Source organism: Pseudonaja textilis, chromosome 4 (genome assembly GCF_049901715.1).
Source record: "Pseudonaja textilis isolate UNSWEBS1 chromosome 4, rPseTex1.2, whole genome shotgun sequence".
Classification (NCBI taxonomy): Eukaryota; Metazoa; Chordata; class Lepidosauria; order Squamata; family Elapidae; genus Pseudonaja; species Pseudonaja textilis.
The window spans coordinates 63,574,852-63,590,793 of NC_141993.1; the positions used below are offsets into that span (position 1 = coordinate 63,574,852).

At 36.8% G+C, this 15,942-nt stretch overlaps 1 long non-coding RNA gene across 1 annotated transcript in view; it reads left to right on the top strand.

Annotated features, from left to right (window-relative positions):
* The window catches only part of LOC148125862 (uncharacterized), a 106,191-nt gene extending 90,997 nt beyond the window's left edge, over positions 1-15,194 (top strand). Inside the window, exons 6-7 of the long non-coding RNA XR_015743573.1 lie at positions 13,284-13,476; positions 14,298-15,194. This is a non-coding gene — a long non-coding RNA (uncharacterized LOC148125862). The remainder of the gene's footprint in view (positions 1-13,283; positions 13,477-14,297) is intronic.
* The last annotated feature ends 748 nt before the right edge of the window (positions 15,195-15,942 follow it).

Below are 15,942 nucleotides of genomic sequence, written 5' to 3' on the forward strand. Positions count from 1 at the left end.
CTTGTTTCTAGATGTTGGCAGATCTGTTTTTTATTATCTTTTCCAGTATCTTCCCAGGTATTGATGTTAGGCTGATTGGTCTATAGTTTCCTGGGTCTGTTTTTTTTTCCTTTTTTGAAGATGGGAACCACATTACCTCTTTTCCAGTCCTCTGGTAGTTCCCTGGTGCTCCAGGATTTTTGAAAGATATGGTGCAGTGGTTCTGAGATGTCCTCTGCCAGCTCCTTTAAAACTCTGGGATGTAATCCATCAGGCCCCGGTGATTAGCTTGTCAACCTTGGCAACTTTAAGATAGCTGGTCTTCAACTTCCAGAACTTCCTGCTACTCATATGGACTTGATGTCCACCTGTCTTAAAACTGTCTTAAAATTGGCAAGGTTGAGAAACCCTAGTCTAAGGAATAGGTTATGAAGGTAACCAGTCTGTTGGACATTCCATCATTTTTATCTTCTCCTTTGGATCTGAAGAACAGCCATAAAATTTCTACCACTGCAGGGGCTCGTTGTTTATAGGTATATGACATCAAAGCCTCAGGGATGAAAGCCCTAAGATTTGTGACTTTCCAAGATGTATTGCATGCACAGAAAATAAAAGAAACATCCATTTCAAAGGACATTGAAATCCTTTAAATATAAAGGGTTGGTGTTAAAATGACAAAATAAGCAATAATGGAAATCCCCAAGGATTATTTGCTTGTTTGTTTCATTGTCACCATTGACATTAGAAATGATTCAACATTAATTCAATAAATAATAAACAAGCCGTATTGTGCAAGAGACTGGAATGTCTTTTTATGTATTTTCCCACCATCTTTTATGAAATGTCTATTGAAACATTAGCACCGTTTATCACATTTGTAACATAATTTTTTTAAACAGTTTTCTCTTTGCTGTGGCTTCTGTTTTTGGCAATATTTTGAATAAAACTGAAACATTCTTGGAATAAACAGCTGCTATATAGATTAAGCAAAAAAAAGTAAATGGAAATCCCAATTTCACTTTCAATAAAAATGACTTTCTTTTTTTCTGACTCTAATTTGATGCCCTGCAGCTTTACTTTACAACTATCTCAATAAGGTGCATATTATAATTTCAGTTACTTCATCCAAATGTTAAAATATTTGGAGAGTTCCAATGTAAGCTGGTTAGAATAATCACATATAAGCCAAAGATGGAAATGAAAAATAAAATCAAAATATTACCATAAAAATGAATTCTGAGCACTCTCAAGGTATTGAACATTTTTAAAAAGTAAAATATATATTAGCTTTTCTGATGCTCTCCTGCAGCTCACATATTTTTTCATGGAATTGCTTGAAGTCATTAAAAATATCAAAATATGTATATGTATATAATTGAAAGAGGGTTTGATGTTTTGATGTTTTGTTTGTATGTTTGTTGAAAAAAATAAAAACTCTGCTTAAAAAAATATCAAAATATCAACGTAGTGCAAATAATCTTTTATTATATATAGATTCCAAAAATGTGAAATATATAGTGGTTAGTACATATAAGTAAGTGCCTTATCATTTTCAAACTTAACAATAATGTCAACTATCATAAATATAACCCGATGCCCTTCAGATGTCTTGGATTGTAATACTCCAGCCATACTAACTTGAAATTCCAGAAGCTGAAATCCAGGAGACTGAGGGCTTACTTGGCTTAGAGAAGGTTGTTTTTAATAAAACTATGCCAACAGAGGTAACCACTGGAGCCAATTTGGTCTAGTGATTAAGACACCAGGCTAGAAAGCAGGAGACTGTGAGTTCAAGTCCTTCCTTAAGCCATGAATGCTAGCTGGGTGACCTTGGACCTGTACTTTCTCTTAGCCCAAATCACCTCACAGGATTGTTGTCCCAGGGAAAATAGGAAGAATGTGTGTTGGATATGTTCATTGCCTTTGTAAAAATAATAAAGGTGGGATATAAATAATCAAATCAAATAAAAAAAATGTATGTATACATAGGCTGGATCCATTGAAATGTCAGTGGCTGGATCCATTGAAATGTCAGTGGCTGGATCCATTGAAACATGCAGGAGTGCTTTGCTTTCTTGCTTTTACATTTCTGTTGTAGGCCACTGCAGATCCTCCAGATGCTTTAGTCCTTATCAGAAGAGTGGAAAAAGACACTATTAGGGCTTGTGCAAACTGGAAAAAAAACAGGGACTCAAAACAAGAACTGCTGACAGAACAAAAATTATGCTGAAAGACAAGTTGGGACTGAAAAGTAAACAAGAAAATAGGAAAACCAAGATTTGGATTGAAGAAACCATCAAAAATGCAGAACTCAGGTAGATGCTGTTACTCAAGCCAAGGGAAGTTGAAAGAAGAAACTCTCTAATATAGTTCCAGATGAGACCTGGATATGCCCTGATCTATCCCCATCTTTTTCTTGACCCTGCCAATTTCTTGGAAAATGGATTACAGATTACATTCTATGATGGACTCTGACTTGAAAGATCTTCCTGGCAGGAAGAAAGATATATAGCAGGGATGTCAAACTCATGTCATCACGGCAGCATCACATGACATATTGTGACTTTTATCCTGCTTGCTAAACTGGGCATGTGTGTGGCCTGTACGTGATGTATATGGAGTTTGACAGTCCCGATATACAGTATGCAGACACAAAATTGCATAAGGCAATTGGACATAAACTATGAATGAATTCATGTAGTTTTTTGCATAAATCTCCATGAATCTCATTTTTTAAAAGTAAAATATATCAAACTCCTAAACACATTTTTTAAACATATGCCCATGAGCCTAGTAGGGTAGACTGGATCATACAGTACTGGCTCACTGTTTCTGTATTTAGATTAAAGTGTTGGTTTTTTATCTTATTTTTAAAACTGGTTTAGAATTAAAGCACGGAAGAGATCACAACTCTCCATATGTTCCTGCCCAACCTATTTTTAAGATTTCCCTAAAGTATGGAATGTAACACCCAACAACCGTACACCAGTTACAAAGTAGTTTTCAAATGGAGGCTGACCTAACCAGTCCAGTTGGTGGAAACTAATACAACTTTTCCTGGGGTCATCAATAAGCACTTTATTTCATCTGATGGACTTTTCTACTGGATACCTTTGCAGTTTGTTCCACTAGGTTCTAAAGAATTATTCTATCTAAAATTGACATGTACACACAGCAGCAGATGTGGAATTAGGATGGCCTTCCTCCAGCTTTAGTCAGATTACAAATCCCAGAATTCCTAGCTGGCCCCCAATTTTGCCAGCTTGGAATTCTAGAAGCTTCCATTCCCAACATTTAATTAAGGGGCGAAGCTGGAATAGAAACTGTAAATGAAGACAAAAGAAGGGAAAATAATGATAGCATCTCTGATGTCGTCATCTGCACAAACCTACAGCAGCTGTAAAATTTCTGGGGGAAAAAACAAAGGCAAACACTGTGGTTTTTTCTCTCAACAGATCATAATAACAAGATGTTTACAGTTTTAGATTATAAAGTTATTTTGCACGATATTCATATTGTCAAATGGCATGTTACTAGAGGTTCTTTCTGAGGCAGGCTGGGGAATGAAAATTAAAATCAGAGATCCAAGGTAACCAATCCATTTTTAGAGACTTGACAGGTTTTTACTGTGTTGGAGATGTGATGTCAGATTTGTGTTTTAAACTACAGCATCTAGATTTTCAGGATTTTTCTGCCCAAATTCTCTTCTGTGATATTGTTTTGATATGAGAATTGCAAACAAAAGAATCTACTTTGCAAAAAAAATTATTAGTGCTACTCAGTTTGCAAGGAATTATTTCACACTGCTGCTTATTAACGATCAGCTTTATTAATGAAATGTTATATTCTATTATTATTATTATTATTATTATTATTATTATTATTATTATTATTATTATTATTATTTAGCTGGAATCAATGATCGCTTCTTGCTGGTTGTTTACATATCTATGCAGAAACCCAAACGAATTTTGTGTTAGGTGTGCAAATAAATATATTTTGGCTTTTAGAGCTAAATTTAATTTCAGCTGAGAAGTGTTTGAGAGAAAAGAGAAACTCCAGACAGATGCTAGACTGGACTTTGAGGCACAGTCTTAAATTAACAAGTGAACTTGGAGAAGAACTGGGGAATATAGAGAATAGGTGGTGACTAAGATGAATCTAAACGGTTCCAGTTATTGAAGATACAATGAGGTCTGGCAAGTGAGATGGATTGGACAGCATTAATACTGCAGAAGGCTTTTGAAAAACAGTCCGCAAAGCAGTACAGAGTCTGGAAAAGTGTGATGAAAATGGGGATGGGAATGTGAAGCAGGACTTACACATCCAACACAGAGAACCATAGTGGGGAATCAAAGGTGACAGAAGAGCAAAGATTACCAGTCAGTGAAAAGGCAACTGCCGGCATGACTCTCAAAGGAAAATATAATGTCAATACTCATAAAACTTTCCTTTACATTAGAAAATAGGTAGGGACTAGAAATAGCACAGCAGTTCCTGTGTATAAGCCAATATTATAGACCATAATCTTTTCCAGGTAGAAAACAGTTATATTACAAAATATTTTAGAATATCAGGAGGGAAAAAAATCAGCCATTCTTCACAGTAGCTCACAAGTGGTCTCTCTTATGTCAAAAACAAGGGAGAAAGAGGTGGGGCAGTTTGGCAGCTTGAAGCATAAATAACTTTGGTAGAGAAAGTGACTGGAAAATCAAAACAGGTTTCTGTCTACTAAAGGTAAAAGAAATTTGGCATGTTTTCTTACATAAAAAGTTGGGATTTAATAAAAACACAGAACTCAGATATATATTTTGCCAAATGGCAGGGCAGCCCTTAAAAAGATCCTGATAGGATTTTGTCTTCAGTTGAATAGTCATGAGCCTCCTGGCTTAACACAGCAATAACACAGCCTCCCCACCCAAGGCTGTGTACTTTCTCCACTTCCCTTCTCCCTATATACCAATGACTGCATCTCAAATGATCCATCTGTTAAAATATTGAAGTTTGCAGATGATACAACAGTGATTGGTTTCATTCAAGACAACAACGAATCCACATACAGGCAGGAGGTTGTACAACTTGCCTCATAGTGTGACCTGAACAATCTGGAACTGAACACACTCAAAACCGTAGAAATGGTTGTAGACTTTAGGAGAAAGCCTCCCATATTACCACCTCCCATATTAGACAACACAGTATCAACAGTAGAGACCTTCAATTTTCTAGGTTCTATCATATCACAAGACCTAAAATGGACACCTAACATACAAGATAGACACAGACTTCAGAGAGTAATTAGGACTGCAGAAAAAACAACCTGTCTTCAAACGATGACCTGTATACTGCACGAGTCAAAAAGAGGACTGTGAAATTATTTACAGACCCCTCACATCCCAGACATAAACTATTTCAACTCCTATCCTCAGAATGACACTTTAGAGCAGTGCACACCAGAACAACTAGACACAAGGATAGTTTTTTTCCTGAACGCCATCACTCTGCTAAACAAATAATTCCCTCAACACTGTCCAACTATTTACATAGTCTTCATTACTATTAATCTTCTCATAATTCCTGTCACTCATCCCCTCCCACTTGTGACTGTATGACTATAACTTCGTTGCTTGTATTCTTACGATTTATATTGACTGTTTCCTAGTATGATTTGATTGCTTATTGTACCCTATGACTATTATTAAGTGTTGTACCTTATGATTCTTAACTCTGACGAATTTATCTTTTCTTTTATGTACACCGAGAGCATTTGCACCAAGACAAGTGTCCAATCACACTTGGCCAATAAAGAATTCTATATACATACACACATGCACACACACACACACACACACACACACACACACACACACATATATATATATAGGTGAAACTCGAAAAATTAGAATATCATGCAAAAGTTCATTTATTTCGGTAATGCAACTTAAAAGGTGAACCTAATATATGAGATAGATTCATTACATGCAAAGCAAGAGAGTTCAAGCCGTGATTTTTCATAATTGTGATGATGATGGCTTACAGCTCATGAAAACCCCAAATCCACAATCTCAGAAAATTAGAATATTACATGCAATCAATAAAACAAGGATTGTACATAGAACAATATTGGACCTCTGAAAAGTATAAGTATGCATATGTACTTGGTACTTGGTTTGGGCCCCTTTTGCAGCAATTACTGCCTCAATGCGGCGTGGCATGGAAGCTATCAGCCTGTGGCACTGCTGAGGTATTATGGAAGACCAGGATGCTTCAAAAGCGGCCTTCAGCTCTTCTGCATTGTTTGGTCTCATGTCTCTCATCTTTCTCTTGGCAATGCCCCATAAATTCTCTATGGGGTTCAGGTCAGGCAAGTTTGCAGGTCAATCAAGCACAGTAATCCCACGGTCATTGAACTAGGTTCTGGTGCTTTTAGCAGTGTGGCAGGTGCCAAGTCCTGCTGGAAAATGAAGTCAGAAAGCTGATCTGTGGAAGGAAGCATGAAGTGCTCCAAAATCTCCTGGTAGAAGGCTGCATTAACCCTGGACTTAATGAAGCACAGTGGACCAACACCAGCAGATGACATGGCTCCCCAAATCAATACAGACTGTGGAAACTTCACACTGGACTTCAAGCATCTTGCAGTGTGTACCTCTCCATTCTTCCTCCAGACTCTGGGTCCTTGGTTTCCAAATGAGATGTAAAAGTTGCTTTCATCAGAAAAGAGGACAGGTCTGTTTTTCTTTAGCTCAGGTAAGATGCTTCTGGTATTGTTTGTTGTTCAGGAATGGCTTGACAAGAGGAATACAACATTTGAAGCCCATGTCCAGGATCCGTCTGTGTGTGGTAGCTCTTGATGCACTGACTGCCTCAGTCCACTCCTTGTGAAAGTCCCCAACACTTTTGAATGGCCTTTTCCTGACAATCCTCTCCAGGCTGTGGTCATCCAGGCTGCTTGTGCACCTTTTTCTTCCATACTTTTCCTTTCCACATAATTTTCTATTACTATGCTTTGATACAGCACTTTGGGAACATCCAACTTCTTTTGCAATTACCTTTTGAGGCTTTCCCTGTTTATGGAGGGTGCCAATGATGGTTTTCTGCACAACTGTCAGGTCAGCAGTCTTTCCCATGATTGTGATTCCTACTGAACCAGACTGAGAGACCATTTAAAGGCCCAGGAAACCTTTGCAGGTGTTATGGCTTAATTAGCTGATTAGAGGGGGAACTTTTGAGCCTTTTATATTGAACCTTTTCACAATATTCTAATTTTCTGAGATTGTGGATTTGGGTTTTTCATGAGCTGTAAGCCATAAGCATCTCAATTATGACACATCACGGCTTGAACTATCTTGCTTTCCATGTAATGAGTCTATCTCATATATTAGGTTCACTTTTTCAGTTGCATTACTGAAATAAATGAACTTTTGCATGATATTCTAATTTTTTGAGTTTTACCTGTATATGTGTGACGTGGGAAAATACCCAAACAAAGCTGAATATATATATATATATACACACACAGACACACACACACACACACACATATATATATATATACATATATATATATGTCTATGTCTATGTATGTATGTATGTATGTATGTATGTATATATATATATATATTTCTTAAGTTTTCGCGGGTACTTACATGTATGGCATTCAGCTTTGTTCAGGTATTTTCCCACGTCATTATAGTTGTGCTTTTAAAGTTGTAGCGACGTTTCAGCAGAATCTCATCTGCCATCATCAGGCTTCTGTATTGTGTTCATCTGTGAGTCAGACTTTTACAATGGTTTCAGATTTAAATTTGGGGCAGCCTATTGCTGTGCTAGAATGGTTTTTTCTTCATCCTGATTGGTTGGGAGTCTTGGTCTGTGTTTATTGGTCTTGGAGTTTGCTGTGTTCTGCTTGACTGGTGTTTCTAATATCTTCTGTCTGTTTTGTGGCTCTTTTTGTATCTTGATTGGCTGGCAACATTGTGTTCCTTTATTGGAGGCCTTTAGTGCAGCTTGGCTCTGAGTAAATGGACAGCTATCATTTGTTAGGAAGCTAGGTTTAATCTGGGTGCCTGGTTGGGGTGTGTTTGAGCTGGAGATATCAAGGGGGATCTGTTTGTGCCCAGGTGCTTGCCTGGCTAGTGGTGTGGAGATTTTTTTGTTTGTGAGTGCAGGCTTCCAAATGATTGACAGTCTGGTAGAATCATCTCTTCTATTCATGCTTTCTGGCCTTTTTTCAATCTCTATGGCTTCGCTGATGATTCTGTGGCTGGGGTTTTCTATAGTGGCTAGGGTTTTGGTGCCATTGAAGTTGATGCTATGACCTGTGGCTTCCATGTGTTGGAATAGTGAGGAAGTGTGTTCCAGCTTTTCGACTTCATTTTTGTGTTCATCCAGGCGGGTACTTATTCTTCTATTGGTCTGTCCAATGTATGTGGCCAGGCATGATGCACAGGGGACTTTGTATATGCCTTGGTTTTCCAGGTCAAATTTATCTTTGGGGTTTCTAAGGATGGCTACTATTTTTCTGTCTGTTTTGAAGGCAGTCTTGATGTGATGTCTGTGTAGTATCTTACTGATTTTGTCTGTAGTACCTCTTATGTAGGACAGGACAGCTGTTTCATAGGTCTTTTCATCTTCTGGGTCTCCATTATGTCTCAGTGTGTTTTTGTGGATCAAGCCAGTGATTTTGCTTTTGTGGAAGCCATTGGCTGTCAGTACTTTAGTCAGGGTGCATAGTTCAGTCTTTATGTGTGTCTTGTCTGCCAGGAGTTTGGTTCTAGCAATTAGTGTTTTAGCCACAGAGTTTATCTGTGCTGGGTGGTGGTGGGATTGGGCGTTGAGGTAGCGGTTGGTGTGTGTTTTCTTCTGGTATACAGTGTGTCCTAGTGTGTCATCTGTTTTTTTGAAGATTAGTACATCTAGGAATGGTAGTTGTTTGTTTCTGTTTCCATGGTGAATTTGATTTTGGGGTGTGTGCTGTTTAGGTGTGTTAGGAAATCGTTTAGGTTTTCTTTTCCATGGGGCCAAATCACAAATGTGTCATTGATGTATCTTAACCATAGTTTGGGTTTGTGGATGGCATTGGCCAGGGCTCTGGATTCGAATTCTTCCATGAACAGGTTTGCAATGACGGGTGACAGTGGTGATCCCATAGGGGCTCCTTCAATTTGTTTGTATCTTTGTCCTTTGTATATGAAATATGTGTTGGTTAAGCAGTGTTCTGTTAGTTCCATGAGGTGTTTAGCTGGTTGGTATTTATTTTTGATTATTTTGAGAGTTTCTTTTATCGGGACTTGAGTGAAGAGTGAAACCACATCGAAACTTACAACCAGATCTTTTTGTACCACATGTAGATCTTTGATCATTTCCAAGAGGTGGTATGAGTTTTGTACATGTGAAGCTGCTACTTCAGCATGGGGCTGTAGCTGCCTTGCTACATATTTGGCTAGGTTTTGTAGTGGTGCTTCTCTGGAACTGACTATGGGTCTGAGAGGTATGCCTTCTTTGTGCATTTTTGGAAGGTCGTATAGTTTGGGGCATCTGGAAGATTTTTCTCTTGGGATGATCGTCTGTTGGATCTCTTTGCTCATGTGGCTGGTTATAATTTTCTTCTTGGTTATTTTTTCCAGATATGTGGTTGGGTCTGTGTTTATGGGTTTGTATGTGGAGTTTTGGAGTAGGTCTGTCAATTTTGTTTCGTAGTCTTTTCTATCCATTACTACTGTGAAATTACCTTTATCTGCTGGAAGTATGATTATGCTGCTGTCGTTCTTTAAGGCCTGCAGGGCTTTTAGTTCCTCTTTGTGCAAGTTGCTTTTCAGTGGTTTGCTTGTGCATAGGATGTTAGTGACTTGGTGTCTTATTCTATCAGCTTCATCTGTATTTAATTTAGTTAGGCTGGATTCCACTCCACATATGATGGATTCTAGGTGGATTTTTTTGGGTGCTATAGCATAATTGAATCCTTTGGTTAGGATATCTGTTTTTGTTTTGGTGAGTTCTCTGTTGGAAATGTTGTATGCTAATTGTTTCAGGTGTTGTTATGAGTTGTTGGGGGCTTTCTTGTCATGTTCTAATTTCTTTAGTTTCTTCAAAAGTTTGTCATTTTTGTAGGTGGTTTCAGTTTCAGCTCTCCAAGTTGTAAGTTGTTTTATCTTGTCCCAAAGTAGAGGGTGTATTTTGTTGCTCAATTCCAGGTGTAGAATTAGGGAATCTTTGTTTAACTGATCAAGTTGGAATCTCTTTCTGTGGAGCTTGTTCCTGAGTAGAGCCATTTTAGTTCTTTTCCGGATACATTTAGTAGCTGCTGTGCTGTGATGAAATGTTAATTTGAAGCAGGTCGGTGTTGCATTGTTGTCTCTGCAGCTGCGTAGGAATTTGAGGTCACATAGTATTCCTGCTCTTTTAACTTCCAGCTTCTCATAAATTTTGGTCTGGCTGTTTGTTTCCTCCCCGTAGAGGTCTGATATGTGTTTTCTTAAGTTTTCGCGGGTATTTATATGTATGGTATTCAGCTTTGTTCGGCTATTTTCCCACGTCATTATAGTTGTGTTTTTAAAGTTGTAGCAACGTTTTGGCAGAATCTCATCTGCCATCATCAGGCTTCTGTATTGTGTTCGTCTGTGAGTCACACTTTCACAGCCGTTTCTGTTTTAAATTTGGTGTTAGCCTACTGCTGTGCCAGAATGGTTTTTTTCTTCATCCTGATTGGTTGGGAGTCTTGGTCTGTGTTTATTGGTCTTGGAGTTTGCTGTGTTCTGCTTGATTGGTGTTTCTAATATCTTCTGTCTGTTTTGTAGCTTTTTTTGTCTTGATTGGCTGGCAACATTGTGTTTCCTGTATTGGAGGCTTTTAGTGAGGCTTAGCTCTGAGTAAATGGACAGCTATCATTTATTAGGAAGCTAGGTTTCATCTGGGTGCCTGGTTGGGGTGTGTTTGAGGGGGGATCTGTTTGTGCCCAGGTGTTTGCCTGGCTTGTGGTGTGGATATTTTTTTTGTTTGAGAGTGCAGGCTTCCAGATAATTGACAGTCTGTTCGAGTCATCTCTTTTATTCATGCTTTCAGGTCTTTTTTCAATCTCTATAGCTTCTCTGATAATTCTGTAGCTGAGGTTTTCTATAGTGGCTAGGGTTTTGGTGCCATTGAAGTCGATGCTATGACATGAAAGCCACAGGAATAGATACTATACTTTTATTTCAGCAAAGCATTTGACTTTATGATATGTGGTTAGCAAACTGGATGACATGACAATTTGTGGATACATAGCTGGCTTATAAAAATCATTCAAAGAATGGTCATGGATTACTTGTCATTAAATTGAAAAGAAGTATCCAGTGAGGACTAGTGCCAAGGACTTATTGTTGGGTTCTACTATTCAATACTTTCATTAATGATTTAGAAGATACAAAAAAAAATGTGTAACAACAGCGAGATGGTATAAAGTAGGGTGGACGATGCAATACTCTGTAAAGCAGAAATAAAATTCAAAATGATCTTGATAGATACGAATAATGTGCTGAAACTAGCAGGATGAAATTAAACAGAAATGAGGGCTAATTTCTTCCGTTCAGCTGCAAAAGATCTGATGGGATCTGACCAGGGGTGGGATACGACAGGGTTAACTACCGCTTTGGGATTTACAAGCTTCCCTGCCCGCTGTGAGCTGCATGCCTGTAAATTGTCATTAGCACGTTGTGTGCGAAAAAGCAGCCTTTGAAACAGCCCTCTTTTCTTGTTTTTTTTAACTGCAGCTGTGCCTCATTCGGCAGCTGAAGTTGAAAAATCAGGAAATAAAGATCAGGTAAGAGCCCGGGTGGGCGAGTAGGCAACAAAACATCAGCAGACACAGAACTGGTTCTATGTCTGCTGCTCTTCAGAGCTACCAATTCTATAGAGGTGGACAGAACCGGTAGAAACCCACCCCTGGATCTGACTTTGTAAAAGCACTTGCAAAAACAATATTGGTTGATTACAACCTGAGGATCAGCCACTAAATAATACAGCTGCAAAGACAGCAAACGCAAAAGTGAATTTTAAATTAAGGAAAGTAATTGTTCTCTCTAATTTGCTTTGAGCATTTCAAATTCCGTTCACAGCACCATATTTTTACAAGGATTTACCAGAATTGGAACAGATTCAGATAATAACAGCAAAAATGATAAATGGTGTTAAAATAGATACTTTGATACTGGATATATTATAATTTAGTGCATCTGAACAGTTCTTTCTTTTTGCCTTTAACAATTGGTCAAAACTGTATGACAGTACGAGTTAATAAAATATCATTCCTACAGTCTGATTTCAAGGAAGAACATTATAATTGTTGCTATTGGAAGAAATGTATCAACATACTGCATTTTAAGTCTTCTAGAAAAATATATTCTTTGGCCATTTTTCCATGGAGCAAAATGTTGTTTAAGGCAAAGATGTTATTGCCATTTATGTATACATTTTCAGTCTATCTTCAGGACATTGGTATTTGTTTAGAAGATCATTGTAGTCTGCCATTTTTCCATTTTCAAAGCACCTCTCAGATGAAGTGAATGCTACTTTTATATTATCCTCAGACTGCATAAATGCTGTTTCATTAACCTTTCACTATGATATTTTTATTGGTTTGGTTTGGTTTATTACTGGCTTGCCTTTCAATCAAATTCCAACAGGAAGGAAATGATTTATTCAGAAATTTCGAAGAGAACAGCAGTCATTCTAGTGGAATCCATTTACTGCGTTTTTTTTTAAAAAAATTAAAAATCACATTCTTGCTTTATATGCCAAGCAATACAAAATAAATTGTGTTTTGCAACAGAAAATCTCCAGACATGTAGCTTGCTGGGTGTGGGTTTGCAGTCATACATATTTTGGTGTAGTGCACATTTCTTTTTGGCTATATTCTGATGCTGACTGGCATGACCTCTAATAAAACTTCCAATCTGCAAACACTTATGTGAATGTTTGCTTCAAATATCAAGGTCTGGTGGGAATATAAAGGATAAAACTTCACATTTTGTTGATTTTCATGTGTTCAGTGCCACATCTGAATTCTCTGTACATGAAAGATACATTAAATATTAAATCAGTAGAATCAGAAATAGAAACATAATTCAGGAAAAAAAAACCACCAACATTCCAGCCTAGGCCAGATTTTTTTTATTAAGAAGAAAATGAAAAAAGTTTGATTAACTTACTTTAGAGTTTCTGATATTAATCCAGTTTTCTCTTTAGATTTATTGGTCTTTTCAAGACTCAGAACACTATAATACTGCAAGGATTACATTCTTATTTTTTGTTATAACAAATATGTGTTGCAGATTCCTAGAATGAGATACATAACTCCGGTCTGCTGAAAAGCCATCCCAGGTTTTGCACTGCACACAAAAGGACTTGAAAGAAGGGGCCATGGGCCATTTGGGAAGAATTCAGGAATTCAGCGTCCATTTTTTCTCTTGAAATTCCCCAAGCACATTCCAGATGTACAGTGCTCTCAAACATTAGGACCTACAGGTAGTCATCATTTAACTGCCCTGTTTAGTGAATATTTAAAGTTATGACACTGAAGAAAGAGTAACTTTTTGCCCCATTCTTGCACCTACTGTACAACTGTCATAGAATCCTTATGGGAACATGATTGATATTTGGGCACTTGCAACCTGTCAGTATTTATTTATTTAGAAAAGTATATTGCCAACTACTCTCACGTGGCAACTTTGTAAGGTAATGGGACCTGCAACATTCCTTGCCTTCCTGCTCTAATGGGTCAGGTAGATGTGACTGGCAAGAGGCAGTCCCTCAGCTAACCTGGTCCCAAGTCATGAAGGGCTTTAAAGTGACAACCAACACCTTGAATTGCACCCAGAAACAAATTGGCAAGCAATGCAATTCCTGCAGAAGAGGTGAAACATGCTGCACAAAATCATGCAGACTGCTGCATTTTATACCAACTGAAGTTTTCGGGTACTCTTCAGGGGGAGTCCCATGTAGAAAGCATTGCAATAGTCAAAACAGGAGGCAACTAGGGCATGAGTGAATGTGAGAAGGGATTGCTTCTTATGGTCTGTAAACCATGCTTTACATCATGCTACCTGAATAATTACCCATTATTATTTAGTCAATGGTCCATTCTTATACAAAATGTGGCTTAGTGTGATGGGTGAAATGGTCTTTCTAAACTTCATGTTCTTCATCTTTACCTCAATGTCATTTCATCTCATTAATAAATAAATTAAATTAAATAGATAAGGGACAGTTGAAGAATATATGGTATCAGTTTAAATAAGTAACTATAAGTCTATTTTTCTGTTTGTATTCTTTTTTAATCAATGAAGTTCCATTCAATTAAATGTGCTGCCAAGGATATGTGATGAATTATCTACCCATGTATATACTCATGTATATACTCTATGATCATCATCAGAAACTCTTCTCCAGATGTTCCCAAGATGTGAAATATAATTGTGGTGAAAAAGTCTTTAGTACCAGTACTTCACTTACATTATAGAAAACTTTTCCCAGAAATAAACAATTTTGTTTATATTTTCCAGTTCATTTAATTCAAACTTAGCCACCTGAAAAAAAAAATTGGTACATGTTATAGTCCACATTTTCAACTTTGATGTTACATTATACCTTTCAAAACATTTTTTCTTGCATGATAATAATGTATGTAAATTACTTGATGTTTGTTTATTTATTATTAATGATAAATTGGACTTGTGTGGATCCAGATTCTATCTATTCCAAGATAATGCAACAGATAACATAGAAAATGAATAGTGCTTACATGCATAGATCTGAAGGTCAAAAATGATTGAAAAGAGGCAAATATGATTATGTTTAAAAAAATTACAAGACACATTCAATATAAAATGAGACTAAATATATGGTTCTGGATTTTAATAAAGTATTCTTTTCAGATGGAGCCAGATAAATTTTAGATATAAACATTTCATTCATCCACCAAGTAGTGTCCAAATTAAATAACCATTCTAAATTTAAGCAAGCTTCTTGTTTATTGTGTATTCTGCTATGCTTTTGTAATGTAAATGCCTAATCACTAAAAGAGCTTTAAAAGGATATTAAGATCTCATAATGGTATTTTAATGCATTTATTTATATGTCTATTGTGTAGATAAGTCTTAATCTTGATGCTCATATTTGGGTTGTCAGATGCACAGACATCATAGACATATCTTCACAGAAAGAGCTAATAAAATTATACGAAAATACAATGCATCTGTTTTACCTAAAAATTAAAAATAAGAAATTATGAAAGGGTGTTTATTTTTTGTTCCTGGGCATGCAATTATTTTCAATGACAATGTATCTATTAGTCCATAGTAGCAGTAATAATGTTAGGTACAAGTCTTCTATCCATTTGAGGATTGATTCTTTAAAACACATCTATGACTATGACAGAGAAAATATGAGAAGAACGAGAAAATAAATTGATTAGAAGACTGTTTAAATTTAAAATATCAACAAATTGAAAACTGACTGAGTCATTTGAATTAGGAATAAATTTATTGATGACAGCCCAGGGTGTAAAATTCCAGCATGGCAAAACTGAGAAATCATATGGCTTAACATAAATTCCTAGGACAGTTAGCAACATGCTCCAGAATTCTGGCTTGGTAACACATGTAACACTTGATTTTAAGACTGACAAACTCACCAAGAATCTATGCAATGTGACATAATATAAATGTGGATCTTCCAAAATCTAACTAGTAATATTCAGCAATTCTAAAATTGGAGAAATGAAATCATCATTACTTTTCAGCTATTTTTTTAGTTCTATAATCTATGCCACATAATGTTAGCAAACAATGAGCTTTTTAGCATTCTCATAAAAGGTTAACTATGGAAGTTTAGATGTTTTTCCTATCACAATTAAATGCAATGCTGAAAATAGTAGTTGTTTCTGGGTTAACAAGTTATATAATAATATCTTGAAAACAATTTTCTTTCTTT